The sequence below is a fragment of the Ictidomys tridecemlineatus genome, chromosome 2 (assembly GCF_052094955.1).
Source record: "Ictidomys tridecemlineatus isolate mIctTri1 chromosome 2, mIctTri1.hap1, whole genome shotgun sequence".
NCBI lineage: Eukaryota > Metazoa > Chordata > Mammalia > Rodentia > Sciuridae > Ictidomys > Ictidomys tridecemlineatus.
In genome coordinates this window covers 110,497,779-110,516,267 of record NC_135478.1, presented here as the reverse complement: position 1 = coordinate 110,516,267, position 18,489 = coordinate 110,497,779, and positions in this window count along the sequence as shown.

Genomic DNA, 18,489 nt, shown 5'->3' with positions numbered 1-18,489 from the left:
GAATTGTAATGCATTCCACTGTCATTTATATTTAAAAAAAATCAATTAAAAAACCCAAAAGAGCTCAACAAATTTTCAGCCCTTAAGGTGGTCCTAATTTTTCAGTGATTCACATCAGGAGCCATGACGCTAAGTTTAGCTTCTAGAAAGTAACTTCTATTGAAGATTTCAACATCTCTTTCTGCTGAAAAACCTCTTATTATTGTTTTGATTTTTCTCAATGAAAGTCTAACTGTGGTAACAATGCTCCTTTGAAATGACAGCAAAGCAATTGGGAACTATGGAATTCTAAGGGAAAAAGCTGTCATCCAACAAATTTGAATTTAAAGGTGTGGTGATCTCAGGCCCTGAAAGAAGACTGTACTTGTTTTCTCTCCCCTGTAGGTCCTTCTGAGTCTTGGACAACAATGGTCCTGCTTAGGGCCTTCTATGACATCCTTGCTCTGTAGGTAACACCTGATGTCACAAACAAGTGGCAGCACTATGACTTCACCTCCACCTGGGCAAACAGAGGAGCCTCAGAGGAAGGTACAAGACAGGTACCTGCTCAGCTGTGTTGTCAAGTAGGAGAGGACCTAGTCACTGAACCCCAGGGGCATGTTCTTGGCAATTCATCCTCAACTTCTTCACACCGGAAGTGGAGTGGAGCTCTTTGGGCTGCACAGGGTTCATCTGGCCTAGGGGCAGTCTGGGTTCTTCCAGGATACCAGACCACACTGTTGTTTGCAGGCCATCATCACCTTCCATGCCGAGGAGGATGAGCAGGCCATGGGAAACTGCACAAGGCTCACTGGGCACAGTGACCCTAGCATACATAGCTGGTTTATGGGTCCAATGGAGCCTGGAGGGGCAGAGGACCCAGAATGGCTATGAGAGGGTGTGAGAGGCACCCAGAATGGCTGCTGGTCCCAGCCAAAGAACTCTCTCACTCTGCTCTTCAAGGCCCCTGCTCACCTAAAATTTTGTCCATAGCAGGAACTGACCCAGGAGACAACTTGCATCTTAGATTGGCAACTGTTGACAGTTATTGGGTGTGGAGCACCCAGGGCTGCTTGGGGGCAGGTTATGGGAAGCTTGAGCTTGAAGAATCACACACTGGCAGATGCCCTTCCATTCTTAAAAAGCCAATACTGGTGAAAACTTGAACCTGCTGAGAGTGAAGAGTAAGGGGATCCCTAGGTCTGTAAGTTTTCTCTATTGGATTGAACTGGTCAAAGATGGACACTTATTGTGGAACCAGTAGAAGGCCTAGATTTGTCCCCAGAAGAGCTAAATAATAGACACACTTAAAAAATTGGAGAATCTTGATGCCAAGATTTGAAGAAAGCAGCACAAACATGAATAAAACCAGATTTTGTGATCATATAAGCTTGGTTTTTCCTGGTTTCCATACCTAAGAAAAGCATCTTTGGGTACAGGGTAAGCAATCCTACTGAAGCTACCCTGCTAAACCCCTCAGCTAGATACTGGATAGTGCCCATGCTTATATTCTCAATGGCTGTCCACTCCAGTGTTCCCAGGGGAAGTGCAAGAGGACACAGAAGCCTGATCCCAAAGCTACTACCACCTGCAGATTCTGTTAAGCCAGAAATATTTCCCCTGGTATTCCCCTTCTGTCTGAGCAGGACCATCTCAGATAGCAGACAGCTCTCTGACAGCTCTGGGGCCCCAACATAAACAGAGGGATTCCTGCTATCAAAAGAGCTCCTAATCACAAACCCAACGCCTTCCTACCCCATCAGAAGTTCTGTACCAGGGTAAGTCAAGGCCTCTCTCTTGCTTGTTCCAGAGCAAGTCTAGAGAAAAGAGACAGCTCATATCTTTGCTGGGCCAGGAGAGGACAGAATGTGCTGTTCCAGGTACAGTGGGTAAGACCCTGGTGACACCATCTACACTAGCTCACTGGCTAAACACCTGCAGGACCAGTTCTGTGTTGGCCCATTACCTTACCTTTAGTTGATTTTCCCCTCACAGGCCCAATGGCAGCTCTCACCAGCCACTTTGCTCTATTCCTGGCAGCATGTAGGGTGCTCATCTTGGGGCCCTCATGAAGACTCAAGGTATCAGAGTAAAGTGCCCCTGAGAAAGCAAGGACAACATGTTACTCCACCTGAAATGCAGGTATCTTGAACGTAAGACCCACAGGTGGTATCCTAGTCCCCACCTGCCCAGTGAATTGGAAAGTTACACTGCTGGTTGGAAGTCTGGTGCCACCCTGACCCTGTCACCTCCACTTCTATTGGATGCCAGCCACTTGTGCAGCCAACCTGGCAACTATCCCATAGTAGTGGAGATGCTGGGCCAACTGGATGTTGAAGCGCAGGAAACAGGTCTTCCCTGTTCCCCAAAAGCCAGACATAGCACCCAGCACTGCTGCAGGCATAATATGGAAAACATCAAATTGAAAAAAGACAAAATCTGACAGAGTGTTCTTCAACTCATGAAAATCAAACAAAAATGACAAGTAAGACATGAAAAGTGGGTATTTAAATGAGCTACATATCTGTATAGGTTTCTGTATTTTATTGACCTCAGCTAAGAGAACCTTCTATAGGACTAGGAAATGATTCAGGTTCCTAGTGTTGTTCCTAGAGAATTTCAGTCAAAAAAAATTGGAGAATTCAGTGGCTAGAAGATAGGAAGCAAATGACTCCAACTGTCACATCCAAGTTGTGACAACACAAGCTCAGGTTTTCTGGCTTCAATAACTGTGAAAACATTATGAGTCACAGGGTAGTCAGCTGTTCCTCCTAGCCTGCCCTGATCCGCCACTCAGCTATCACCCCAGCCAGACACTAGGCGGTGCCCGCACTTCTGTTTCAGGGGCTATACTCTCTTGTGCTCCCAGAATATGGGCAGGAGGACACAAAGTCCCTGATCCTGAGGCTACCTCCTGATGCAGTTGATGCAGGTCTAGGGACCCTGGTCCCAAATGACTCCCCCTACATAGGGTATGGTAAATTCCTGACTACCCCCTGAAAGCTCTGGAGCCTGGCCATGGGTGGAAGGATCTCTCCCATTACAATACCTGCTGACACTCAAACCCAACATCTTTCCCTCCCTAATAGATGAGGAAACCTCACTGGGTCATCTGGTGGGACAGTGGGATTTGGATCCACAGCCTGAGCACCAGTGCTCCACAGTTCCTCCCAGCCCCATGCATGCACCCAGGCACATAGTTCCCACTCCTCTCCCTCCCACAAGAGATGAATGCATATGAATCTTAATGGCTTTGTCCCTTCCTGGAATGACCATGCCTCATGCTATGGCTGGTTTTCTAAGTGCCAATATATTCTCTGCTCAAACCTTCCCAAACTGCATCCTGGCAACATATCTAAGATTACCACTTTGCCTGAAACCGCATTGGCAGCTGAACTATGTTTTCACCTCTGGAACTCCAAAATCCCACCTTACCTAACCATTGCCATGTGCAGTTTTCAGGGAAAGCTTTGTCCCTCATCCTGGGCTCCCACCCTTGGAGGAAGGCACCTGAGAGAAGAGTTCTACATGAAGCCTCTTCATAGCACCTAGTGGCTTTCCTCCACTGGGTGGCCATTCTTACCTTCCCAGGCCTGTGGAGGCCACTCACAAGTCATCCTGATGGCATCCCACTACTAGGCATAAAAGGTTGGGTAAACTGTCTCCTTGATGCTTATCTCAGGTCCTATGAAAGATCCTTTCTGGGAGAACTGGCCATTACCTCCATTCTGTGCATGTCTGCTCTCCAGAAGATGATGTTGTCCATTGCCCTTTTCAAGGCTTCCTGCAGTTCAAACCACCTACTCAGCCAACTGACACCTTGCTTGGCACAGGAGTAGGAAGTTTCTCTTTGGCATCCTACATCACTCTGCCCTACCCAAGCCCTCAAAAAAGGGAAGACTCTGGTCAGAGACCCTGGACTCAGTGGCCAAGGCACAGCTGAGCAAATGGAATACTCTAAAGATCGAAAGCATCAGATATAAAAGTGCAGGCTACAGATTTGACTTGCTCCCTGATATTAGCACTCAGCACTGCCCAAGGCACATTATGGAAAACTTTAGAGTAGTTACCCATGCCACTGAGGGTGCACAGTCTGCTTTTATGCTCTCAATGGCCCCAAACGCCTATGTTTCTTTGTGCCCAGGTCTGAAATACCACAGGGAAATATTGGCACATAGAGCTCCCAAGATAGAGCTGAGATCTCCTGAAACTTCTGTCTGAGCTTCTGCTCCCTGAGCAATGTCATTACCAGTTTATACAGCTCCACTAGAGCCTTTCCATCTCCAAAGAGGAAGACTCCAGGCTCACCAACTGCAGGCTATGCCTGGGATACTCTTCATCCTCACTGATTTTCTCAAAGAAGGCTCAGAGTGAGAAGGTGGCAGAAGAAATGGTGGGGCAGCCAGCAATGTGGAAGAAATGCTCATCCATGGGGAACAGTTGTAGGACATGGAAAAAAAACTTTTCTGAGGGTCATCATAGTAAACAGAGTTCTTCATGTTTAGCAGACAGGAAGATGATGGGGGGATATAGGTTGAGAGAGAACCAGTTGGCTGAGCTTTGTATTTGTCCCAGGGGCAATTGTTTTAGTGTGGGCAGCCCTGTGAGTCTGTGGTGGGTGCCCTGGGCAAACTGAGTGCCCTGACGAGTCTTCAAGGGGAAGAGCAATCCAGACTGACCATTCTATGACAGAGGTGATAGGATGCTCCTGTGGCTCTGTTTACTGGAGGCAAAGCTGGCTGAGGCCCAACTGAGGGGAGGTTAGGACTGTTGAAATCTGGGAGCTTCCTAGCTTAAAGCAGTTATCACTATTTCGTCTTCCACTTCAACATTTCTGTTGTGCTCCAGAGTCTTCTTTTGGTGTCCAATACTTTTGTATCATCAGAAGAGTCTTGATTATGTAAAAGAAGGAAAGTTTAAAACTTGATATTCTTCCCACTTTCCTAATATTTGACCCAAAATTCAAGTTACAAATTAATCATTCAGTTACCCATGACTTTATGTCTATAATACCTATGCTATGCTATGTTTTAGTAAGCAGTCTTCTTTTTCCTTGCTCATAAATTCAGAGCTACAAGCAGAAGAGTCAGTGAAAATTCATCCCAGAGAGCTTCCTGATAGTGTGGGCTAAGCATTGACCAGAGTTACAAATAACCACAGAGATCTTCCCTTAGTCTTCTTTCTGCATTTAATTTCTAGCTCTTCTCACTCTCCTGTACAACGAATCTGATAATTTCTATTTCCCTGATCACAAAAATGGCTGACACTCAATGAGCTCCAAAGAATTCCAAACCACAAGCAAACCAGAGAGGGCCAGGCCAAGGCTTCTGTCTGTGTTTGTGAGGACAAAAACCAGTGAGCCCAAGTAAGATCGCAGCCTCCTACTAGCCACATTTCAGGAAGAAATTCCCTAGGAAGTAGTTGGGAATAGAATGCTGTGTCTCTGAGCCTCCAATTTACCCCAGCATCCCAGAGGTCAGAGCAAGATCTGTTGTATGCTACTCATCAGGGTCCTGCAATAGAGGTGTATGTAACCTTAGGGCAGCGTGTTTCACCTGAACCCCACATGGTCATGTCCTGACCTGGAGAAGAAGGATCTGGCAGCTGGCCCAGTACTCCTGGATCCAGCAGAGCCCTAGCCAGATGAGAATAGTACCATAAATGAGAGGTTCCAGTTCACTGTGGACATATGCGAAGCAGAGCATTCAGGCTGAGAGGCCAGTACTTATGTGCACCTAGGTGCTGGTGCCCTGTGGTGAACTTGTGGGTTTCTGCTTGGGTGGTCCATTGGCAATAATACTTAAAGGAATGATTCCCAGCACACAGTTGCCCTTTGTCCATTGTAACATGGTCACCATGGTCATGCTCTGGTTAGTGGGGCTGCAAGTATTTAGGCCCAAGCTTGCCCACTAGTGCTGTGTGGTCCTTGAAAGGAGATGAACGTTGCCCTAAAGACAGATATAAGATCCAGGGGCAAGTCATGCTGCAAGACCCCATTGGTGTCATGGTCACAGACATGAAACTAGAGGACATCTCTTTTATTTTTTAATTTTTATTTGTAGTTATACATGACAGAAGAATGTATTTTGACAGAATATACATACATAAAGTATAACTTATTCTATTAGGTTCCCACTCTGTGGTTGTACATGTGGAATTTCCCTGTCCATGTATATAAATACAGGACAAGAAAATTTGTGACTAATTCATTCTACTGTCTTTCTTATTTCCATCCTCCCTCTTGCCCCTCGTTACTCTTTGTCTAGTCCAATTCATTTGTATTATTTTCCTCCCCAGCCTGCCTTGTTTGAGATTATCACCCATAAATAGAGCAAAAATTTGGTCTTCGGGTTTAGGTGATTGCCATATTTCACTTAGTGTGACATTCTTCAGTTCCCTCCATTTACTGGAAAATGCCATAATTTCATTTTCTTCTTTATGGCTGAGTAATATTCCTTTGTGTGTATATGCCATATCTCCTTTATTTGTTCATCCATTGTAGGACATCTAGGTTGTTTCCATAGCTTGAGTATTTGAGTTGAGCTTCTATCAACATTGATTTGGCTCTGTCACTATATCATGCTGGTTCTAATTCCTTTGCATATAGACCATGGAATGGGATAACTATGTCAAATAGTGGTTTTATTTAAGTTTTCTAAAGAATCTCTATACTTCTTTCCATAATGGTTACAGCAATTTGTAGTCCCACCAACAATGTATGAGATTACCTTTCTTCCACATTAGAGGGACTTTTTCTAGGGGTGGTACTGGGGTTTATGCATGAGAATTCTTTAGGGAATGGCAGTAAGGGTAGGAATACTAGTGGTTTCTTGCCCCGTTTGCTCTTTGTCTTATGTCCTTTGGTCCCCTTGGAGGTGCTCTAGTTAGGTGATCATAAGTGTTCAGGTCCATCCTTGTCCCATAGAGCTTTCTGGTTCATGAGGTTCCTCTCCTTTTTGAAAATATGCTCATTGCCATTATGGCAGATGTCAGATCTAGGGACAATTCTATCCTTCCATTTACATTATGGGCATCAACACTGCCAGCCTTGAGGTTAATAAATGTTGGTTGGCTCATGTTGACTGGGGGTGCCTATACTTTGGCCAAACTCTGGCCACAGGCCTGACCTTTGAGTGGCAGCTCCAGAGGCAGAGGCAGATGCACTATATGTACCAGAGGGCCATGCAGCCTAGGTGACAGCAGAAAGTTTCTGGGTATCCAAGAAGAAATATCTGGATGTCTAAGCCCCAAATGGCTGAGTGATCTGTCCAAGTCTGGTGAATCCACTGCCAAGAATCAGATTAGGTCTGAATTTGTACCTGGAGCTTCCAGGTGTCCAAACTGTAAAGATGGCATAAGTCAGAGCCCAGGGATTCTTTCCATCAGTACCTTAAGGATGAGCTGGATGGTGGCCCCAGGGATAAAAACCTGCTTCTGCTTCAAATGTGGAGTATTTTGCCAGATCTTGAAGATGATGGTGCTGAATTCCTGTATATCACTGACAAATCCTCTGAAATGGAAATAAGGACAACTACCCCATTCACAATATCCTCAAAAAAAATAAAATAAAATACTTGGGCAACAACCTAACAAAAGAGGTGACCCACCTATACAATGAAAACCACAGAACCCTAAAGAGAGAAATAGAAGAAGACCTTAGAAGATGAAAAGATACACCCGTTCATGGATAGACAGAACTAACATCATTAAAATGGTGATATTACCAAAATTACTCTATAGGTTTAATGCAATGCCAATCAAAACCCCAAGGGTATTTCTCACAGAAATAGAAAAAGCAATCATGAAATTCATCGGGAAAAATAAAAGACCCAGAATAGCAAAAGCAATTCTAAGGAGGAAGAGTGAAACAGGCAGTATAGCGATACCAGATTTTAAACTATACTATAGAGCAATAGTAACAAAAACAGTATGGTACTAGTACCAAAACAGGGAGGCAGACCAATGGTACAGAATAGAGGACACAGAGACCAATCTAGAAAACTACAACTACCTTATATTAGACAAAGTGCTAAACGCATTCAATGGAGAAAGGATAGTATTTTCAACAAATGGTTCTGAGAGAACTGGAAATCCATATGCAACAAAATGAAATTGAATCCCTTTCTCTTACCATGCACAAAAGTTAACTCAAAATGAAACAAGGAGCTAGGAATCAAACCAGAGACTCTGCATCTAACAGAAGAAAAAGTTGGCTCTAATATCCCTCTCGTGGGGTCAGGCTCCAAATTCCTTAATAGGACATCTATAGCAGAAGAGTTAAAATTGAGAATCAACAATGAGATGTATTCAAACTAAAAAGTTTTTTCTCAGCAAGAGAAACAATAAGAGAGGTAAATAGGGAGCCTACATCATTGGAACAAATTTTTACCACTCACACTTCAGATGGAGCCCTAATCTCCAGAGTATACAAATAACTCAAAAAATTAAACAATAAGAAAACAAATAACCCAATCAACAAATAGGCCAAGGATCTGAGCAGACACACTTCTCAGAGAAGGATATACAATCAATCAACAAATACACGAAAAATGCTCACCATCTCTAGCAATCAGAAAAATGCAAATTATAACCACTCTAAGATACCATCTCACTCCAGTAAGAATGGCAGCCATTATGAGGTCAAACAACAACAAGTGATGGTGAGGATTTGGGGAAAAGAGTACACTTGTACATTGCTGTTGGGAATGCAAATTGGTTCAGCCAATTTGGAAAGCAGTATGGAGATTCCTTGGAAACCTGAGAATGGAATCACCATTTGACCCAGCTATTCCTCTTCTTGGACTATTTACAAAAGACCTAAAAGAAGCATACTACAGGGATACAGGTACATCAATGTTCTTAGCAGCACAATTCACAATAGCTAGACTGTGGGACCAATCTAGATGCCATTCAATAGATAAATGGATAAAAAATGTGGCATTTGCACACAATGGAGTATTACTCAGCACTATAAAATGACAAAATCATGGCATTTGCAGGGAAATGGATGGCATTAGAGCAGATTGTGCTATGTGAAGTTAACCAATCTCTAAAAAACAAATGTCGAATGTCTTCTTTGATATAAGGGGGGTGACTCAAAACAGAGCAGGGAGGAAGAGCATAAGAAGAAGATTACCATTAAGCAGGGATGAGAGGTGGGAGGGAATGGGAAGGAGAAGGGGAATTGCATGGAAGATGGAAGGAGACCCTCATTGTTATACAAAATTACATATAAGAGGATATGAAGGGAAAGGGGAAAAAAGAGAGAGAGAAATGAGTTATAGCAGATGGGATAGAGAGAGAAGATGGGAGTGGAAGGGCGGGAGGGGGTATAGTAGAGGATAGGAAAGGCAGCAGAATACAACAGACACTAGTATGGCAATATGTATAAATGTGGATGTGTAACCAATGTGATCCTGCATTCTGTATACGTGGGAAAATAAGAATTCATACTCCATTTGAATCAAATGTATGAAATATGATATTTCAAGATAAATGTAATGTTTTGACTAACCAATAAAAAGAAAAACAAACAAAACAAAACAAAACCCATGACCCAATTATTTTGAAATGGGCAAAATCTAAAAAAAAAAAAAAAAAAAAAGATGGTGGGCTGGAGGTTTTGATGACTGAGGTTGTGTAGGTCCTATTGAGGTTTGAGTCTGAGGGAGAGTGGAGAAAACTCCTATAGGAGCTAGGTGAAGGCTCCAAGAGGAGGGCCTGGGAAGGCAAATCTATGTCCATTAGGATGGCCCCATAGGGGAAAAACCGACTGTGGAGCCAAGCCTGCAAATATCCTGGGAGAGGGCCTGAGAGGAAAGGCAGAAGTTGCAATGGGCAGTATGGGGAATAGTGTCATACTAGTGTTGGAGGTGGGAGGGTGGCTCTAAGAGGAGACAGCATAGCCCAGTCAATTCCAGATGGAGGCCTGCATGGTGGAGGTGCTGGGTGGTGATGAATGATCTGGCTGAGAACCACTGATTCCAGAGGCCTATTTCCCACATAGCACTCACAGGGGCTTGGGGGGCCTGTCCTGGTTAGACTGAGCCTCATCCTTTATAAGGCAGTTGATGTGCCTCAGATATTTCTTCTTCCACTGTAGGTCCTCAGCAGTGACTCAAAAGGCCAGTCCCACACGTGGTGGCAGACTCAGAAGTTCCTCTTAGTAAATATGGTAAGAAACCATAAGTAGATTATCCAAAAATTATGGGATAACTTGAAAAGAGAATTTAATAATTATCAGGATAGCAGAAGGCACATAGATACAAATCAAAAGAATGAACAATCTCTTCAATAAAATAAAATCAGAAAATTTCCCAAATATGAAGAATGAATTGGAAAATGAAATGCAAGAGGCTTACAGGATACCAAATATACAAAATCACAACAGACCTACACCAAGAAAAATTATAATGCCTTGCATACAGAATAAGGCTAGAATTTCAAAGGCTGCAAGAGAAAGGAATCAGATGACATACAGGGAAATTCAGAGCTCATCAGATTTCTTAAAACAGACCCTCAAAGCTAGGAGATCCTGTAATAACACTTACAAAGCACTGAAAGAAAATGGATATCAACCAAAAATCTTATATCTGGCAAAACTAATCTTTAGATTGGATGAAATAAAGACCTTCCATGAGAAACAAAAGTTAAAAGAAATTATAACAAGAAAGCCTTAAATAGAGAACATTTTTGGCAAAATATTCCATGAGAAAGAAGTGAAAAATAACAATAAAAATCAGCAAAGGGAGAAACTATACTAAAGCTGAAGCCAATCAAAAGAGAAACCAAGTCAAGTTAAAAAAACAAGATTGACCATATATGCAAATTGTGTCTCAATAAAAACTGTGAATTTTAATGGCCTAACTCATCAATCAAATGATAGACTGGAAGATTGAATTAAAAAAAAACTAACAATATGTTGCCTTCTAGAGACTCATCTCCTGGGAAAAGATATCCATAGACTGAAGATGAAAAGTTTCGGGGAAAACATACCACTAATATGGACTGTGTAAACAAGCAGGGGTTTCCTTCCTCATATTAGATAAAGGAATAGAAAGGAAATTTCATACTGTTTAAGGGAATCATACATCAAGAAGACATAGCAATGTATATCTATATGCCACAAGCAACAGAAAATCTATGTACATCAAACATCGTCTTCTCAATTTCAAGAATCAAATAGGCCACAACACAATAATACTGGGCGAGTTTAACAAACCTTTTTTACACTGGCTAGATCCTCCAAAACACTAAACAAAGAAACTATAGAACACAATAATACAATCAATAATTTAGACTTGACAAACATATACAGAATATTTCATCCATCAATTTGTGAATACTCTTTCTTCTAATCAACACGTGGATTCTTCTCTAAAATAAACCATATATTATTCCACAAAACAACTTTTAGCAAATACAAAAAAAAAAATAGAGATACTACCCTGCATTCTATCATATCATAATGGAATGGAATTAGAAATAAATGATAAAATGGAAAAAAGTACAAGTGGCTCCAAAACTTGAATGCTAAATAATATGCTATTGAGTGAACAATGGATAGTAGAAGACATCAGAGTGGAGAGAAAAAAGATCTTGGAGGTAAATGAGTACACTGATACAAAATATCAAAATGTCTGGGACACTAAAAGGAAAGTTCACCGCACTGAGTTCAATTCTTAAAAGAAGAAAAAGTCAAAAAACAAATGACCTAACATTACATCTCAAAGCCCTAGGGGGGAAAAATCAAAACCAACAGTAGTGGAAGACAACAAATAATCAAATCAGAGCTGAAATCAATGAAACTGAAACCAAAAAGTAATTGAAAAACTCACAAAACAAAAAGTTGTTCTTTGAAAAAATAAAGTTAACAAACCCTTAACTATACTAATGAAGAAAAGGAGAGATAAGACTCAAATTACTAAAATTTGTGATGAATAAGAAAATATCATGAAAGACAATAATGAAATACAGAAGATAATTAGAAATTATTTTGAAATTTCTACTCAAACAAAATAGAAAATCTTGAAGACATTAAGATATTTCTAAAGTCACTTGATCTACCCAACCAAATCAGGAGGATATATACAATTTGAACAGATAAATTTCAAGCAATGAAATAGAAGATGCCATCAATTGTCTACCAACCAAGAAAAGCCCAGGGCCATATGAATACATAGCAAACTTCTACAAGACTTATAAATAAGAACCAAAACCTATAGTATTCAAATTATTACATAAAATAGAAAGGGAGGGTATCCTTCCAAACACATTCTATGAGGACAGTATCGCCCTGATATCAAAACCAGACAAAGAAACATCAAGCATAGAAGACTTCAGACCAACATCTCTAATGAACATAGTTGCAAAAATTCTCATTAAAGTTCTGGCAAATCAAGTACAAAAACATATTAAAAAGATAGTGCACCATTATCAAGTAGGATTCATCCCAGGGATGTAAGGTCAGTTTAACATATGGAAACCAATGAATGTAATTTTCACACCCATAGACTTAAAGATAAGAATCACATAATCACCTCACTTAATGAAGAAAAAACATTTGACAAAATACAGCACCACTTCATCTTCAAAACACTAGAAAAACTAGGGATAATAGAAACATATATCAACAATATAAAAGCTATGTATGCTAAGCCTAATGCCAACATCATTCTAAATGGAAAAAAAACTGAAAGCATATCCCCTAAAACCTGGAACAACACAGGAATCCCCTCTTTTGCCAATTCTATTCAACATCATCCTTGAAACTCTAACCAGGGCAATTAGAACAAAGAAATTGAAGTAATACAAATAGGTAAAGAATAACTCAAACTATCTCCATTTGATGATTCTATATGTAGAAGACCAAAAATACCACCACACAAAAAATCTAGAATAAATAAATTCAGCAAAGTAGCAAGATATAAAATCAACACCCACAAATCAAATGCATTTCTGTACATCAGTGACAAATCTTCTGAAAGAGAATCCAGGAAAACTACTCTGTTCCTAATACCCTAAAATAAACAAACAAACAAAATAGAGAATCAACCTAACAAAAGAGGTGAAAGGGCTCTACAAAGAAAACTGCAGAACACTAAAGAAAGAAATTAAAGTAAACTTTAAAAGATGGAAAGATTGCATATGCTCTCGGATAGGCAGAATTCATATGGACAAAAGGCCATATTTCTAAAAGAGCTATACCAATTCAATGCATTTCAGTTAAAATCCCAACAACTTGCTTATAGAAATAGAAATAGGAAATCATGAAACTTATTTGCAAAAATAAAAGACCCAGAATAGCCAACACAATCCTTAGGAAGAAAAATAAAGCAGAAGTCATCAAAATACTAGACCTTAAACTGTACTGCGTATCTATAGTAACAAAAATGGCATGGTATTGGCACCAAAATAGACATGTACACCACCACAGAATAGAAGATACAAATATAAACCTACATAAGTACAGTTATCTCATATGACACACAAAAAATAGACATTCATTGGAGAAAAGAGAGTCCCTTCAAGAAATGGTGCTGGTAAACTTGGAAATCCATATGCAGCAAAATGAAAATAAACACATATCTCTCACCATGCAGAAAACACAACTCAAAGTGGATCAAGGACCTAGGAATTATACTAGAGCCCTTACACAAATAGAAGAAAAAGTAAGCCAAAATCTTCATCATGTAGAATTGGGTCCTGACATCCTTAAAATGACTCCTAAAGGGCAAGAAATAAAATCAAGAATTAATAAATGGGATAGATTGAAAATAAAAATTTCTTCTCGGAAAAAGAAACAATGAGGTGAAGGAAGCCTATATTTTAGTGGCTAATTTTTGCTACACATGCATCACACAGAGCCCTAATCTCCAGGATATATAAAGAACTCAAAAACACACTGGTGGGAGTAAGTTCTTGGGGGGTGTGCCTTTTGGGTTTATAAGAGAGAGCCTTGGAGCTCTTCATTTTGATTCCCTGAAATTCCATGGTAGAAAAAGATGCAGTTTCTGGACAACATGCCACCAGATTCAGTGATAATCTAGCCTACCAATGCATTTTGCTTCAGTATGATCCTGCAGAGATGCAAAACATTGCAGAAAATGAGGTCTTGCCTTGATAAATTTACATCAGGGAACCAGGAAGTTCTTCCATGCTACTTTTGTAATTTGACAGACTTTGTTGTCCTGGGTTCATCTTCAATGTTGATATTTCAAGATCAAACAGATGAATTAAAATTGTTTTTTAATCAAACCATCATGGTTTAATCTATGTGAACAGGGTCTGGGGAAGGAGTCATGTCTCTTCACAGTTATTATGGAACAGAACCATCTCTGTGGATGGGATCATTATTCATCTACTCCCTGAAACATCCCGTTTCATTTGCTGCAATATTGTGGGAGTATGTTATACTATATTTTCAGGAACCTGCAATTAGTAAGTGATTAATTATTCCATCCATGATTCTATATGACAGGAAGCAGCAACAGATATACACAGTGTGACAACAAAATCACAAAATAAATGCAAGACCCTAACAGTGAGAAATTCAATGCAGATCATCCAACATTATTTGATTTGTAGAATGATTATCTTGTTAATGATAATGTTACACCACCAGAAGGAATGTGGTGTTTTTAGTTTTTTTCTCAAGCAGGACTTCATTTCCACTTAGGTTCAGATAACAGTCATCTCCCTCTCTGATCCCTATGGGAGGAGCCAATTGAATCTTTATTTCCAGAATCCTCTGCGTTCTCACCACACTACACTCTTCTCATACTACAGAATTATAATATTTTCCTTCTCCTAACTCCAAATTCCTCAATGGCAAAGTATCTTTATTAACACTGGTTTACATTGGGACAGAGCAGAGACATGGTCATGAGTATCTGTGGACTGACAGTGATCAGGCTTCCAGGTCGATGGCATTAATATAATTTGCTCTAAGACAGTGAGTCTGTCCATTGAGCAGCAGGGGGCACTGTGGGAGTGTCTCCATCTGCACAGCTGTGCATTTCCCAAGCACAAGGATGGATAGTGGAGCTGCACACTGTGGTGCAGATGTAGCAGTTTTGTTTTATCTGAGGGTGGTCTTAGCACTGCCTCCTGAGGTATTTTCTGCCAGACTCCCATCAACTGGCACCTGAATGAATGCATGCAGAGGGGTAGGACAGGAAATGGATAGGATCTCATTTGCCTCAATAACTCCTCCCTGTGAGACCAGTGGAGAGGATAAGAGATGTCAGGGTACCTGCAGTTTGGACCTCAGGGAGGATGTGTCCACAATGGCCTGGGGTTCTATTAACTCCTGATCTTGTCTCATTTCTCAGGAAGGGGAAGCATCCTCACTCAAGTCAGACCCCATCACCTTAGATCTTCCAGCAACTCAAACTTGATCCATATGCTCAACCTTGTTATCTGGCTGACTCAGTCACTCTCCCTCTCCACAGACTCACATGTTCCCTGAGAATTGCCTTCAATGCTGGTGACTTTGCAATACATTAGTACCAATAGAAGCCAGGAAGCCCTTCCCACCTTCCCAGTATCTCCTTTATTACTACTCAGACTCAAGTAAACAGCAGGGCATGAGGATAACCAGCCACTTCTCTGGACTAGCTAATGAAGGTGTTCTGCACATCTGTAAGCTGCAAAATGAAGATGACACTATTGAAATATTTGGCATGACAACTCTAAGCCTTACACAGTGCTCCAGAACCATGTAGAAGAGAGATTAAACACTCCAATGAATTCTCTCTGCTTGGCGCAGTCTCTGTTGCACTGCTTGGGACTACATCTAACTCAGGTGGTGGCTCTTGTTCTCATTTCTTCAACCAGCATTTGATTTCCCTAGGATAAATCTGTGGGAAATGTCTTCCTCTTTTCTTCATTGTAAGAAATTGATTTACTCCAATGGTAATACCTTCCTATCCTACAATATCATTTCTCAGAGTTCAATTTATCTCTAGGGAGTAAACAGATAAGGAAGAAGGTGGTTGGCCCATGTTTTCCTTACCAGAAGCTAGACCTGACTTAGAAACATATGGGGTCTGAAAGCATCTGGGCAGCACTAGGTGTAGCACACTCTAAGTGCAGCCCTACTGACCAGCTCCAAGTGTGAGGATACCTTCTCCTGCACCTTCTAGTTCCAGTCACTCTCTGAGAACTATTTTTCTTTCTATAGGCTCAGAAAAATCAAGTTCTGTTTCTTCAATGATACTGATCAAACAATTCCTTTGACAGTGAGGTAATATTGTATCTGTACAAAGTAAGAACAGAGACGCTTAGCAACAGACAGCCCACTTAATCAGACTCTAAAGTAACCATCTCTGTTCTGCATATAAAGAATCTTCTGCTCATTCCAGGACTTCAGTGTTATAAGGAGCATACTCAAATAAAGAAGATCCATCCTACAAAAGCACTGATGGAAGATCAGAAAGATGCTGGATGCTGTGTCTTAATCCTGGTGGAAGCTATGGAAGCTAACTTTGAGGATATCATGCCAAAGTCTGACCTCCCTTCTTTACCCTTTTCTCTACAAAAGTGACTGACTATATGGGATTATGGATGTTCATTATCGGGAGTACCTTCCCTGACCTAAGATGGTCTGCACTATCCTGTGCTCTTACAAAAGCATCATATCCTATCCATGTTTATCTATCAAGACACCCTAAACTAATGTCCTTATACACAATGGATAAGTACTTTTTACTCTTGGTGGACACTGATAAGTCCAAGATCCAAGTGTCTGCATATTTGGTGTCTGCTGGTGACCCACTCTCTGGTTCACAGATGGCTTCTTCTCATTGCATTTACACATGGTACATAGCCACCTTCTCAATCCTCTTCTTTAAGGACACTAATCCCATTCATGAAGGTTTTGCCCCCTAAAGGGCCCTTTTTCTTAAAGCAATCAGTTATTGTATTGGGTTTACAATATGTAAATTTTGAGGGGAACCAAACATTTTTATCATGGCATACAGTAACCTCAAATATCCACGATGACTCCAAAGACATGAACACTGATTCCATTCTTGAGCCATGTATCTCCCCTAACCATCTGGGGATCTTCCTAGCCAATACTGTTGCTTGCATGGAGTTTTACCCACTTAGTTTAAAAAAAAATGACTATTTTTGTGAGGTGAGAGGGACTTAACCTAGAGTATATGCCTTCAATTTACCCAGTTTCCCTGGCCCAGCCTTAGTCTTCACATTAGGATGATGTGAGTACAGAAATTTTTTTAGCCTTGCTGAGTAAATACAACTATAAAGTCTTACCAATGTGGACAGAACAGGACACAGTGATATTTGCATTGTATATGGCACACAATAAGGGCAATCACTATTCTGGAATATATACATTTTTTACATGATGGGCCAGCTAAGGAAATATGGGGAGGGGAGTCATCTCCCTTGTGTTGATGGACAGCTCATTTTGTTGGGATGGTAACTGACCATGCGATTATGAGTCTTTGTTGAGTATCAAAAAGCCCCAAATAATTAAATGTGGAGGGAACATTGGTTAGAAATCAGCTGTGCTCTCTTTGATTTTTTTCACTATGTAGACAATGTTTGAAAACCTGTTGGGCCCTATCAGTATGGATGGACAACATTGCTCTTTGAATCTGAAGACCATCATCAGGTGAGGCATAGCTCTGGGGATCATTGAGGGAACATTGGATTCATATTCCAGCACTGAGGGACTTCTCTGAGTCCTGAGTGTAACTGAAGTGCTATATCCAGGGTGCTGCCAATTGGAGACACTTGTCTGCGCAAGTCTGGTGGGTTACTGTCCTGGAAAACAAGGGAAAATTTTTTCTTCAATGTTATTTTCCCAGACTGAGGAAGATGACACAGCAGAGACTTATAAGGGAGAAAGGTCTTGACTTTGTTCCTTAGCCTGATGGTATCAAATAGAATAGATCTGGAAGGTCTCTATATTTCTTGTTCCACAGACAGAAATCGGACAAGTGGAGTATCACCTAAGATAAATATTTCATCAAAAATTACATAACTGACATAATTATATATATATATATGTATATATATATATATATATATATATACTTATACACACATATTTATTTATTTATATATTACAATGAATCTTCACATCAATTACAACCACAAGGCTGTGATCCTAATTAGAATAAGACATATTCTATGTTTACATAAATATATCAAAATATCTATACTACTCTATTTCAAGTATACTTAAAAAGAAAGAATAAATTAAATGAAAAATGTTACAATCCACAAATTCCAGTCCTTCATAATATAATAACTTATCTGATGAATTTTTTAATGTAATTGGCATAAACTAATTAAATTTTATAAATTATAATCAGAGTTTTCACAGTTACACATTTTTTGGCACCAGAAAATTTTTCAGGTACTAAGAACTGAAAGGGACTACTACTCTGAAGGAGCATATGTTGTGAATTTGTGCTGGCCTCTAGTCCCTTAATCAACTATTCAATCCCTCAAATACCCTTGTTGGAAAAGTGGAGA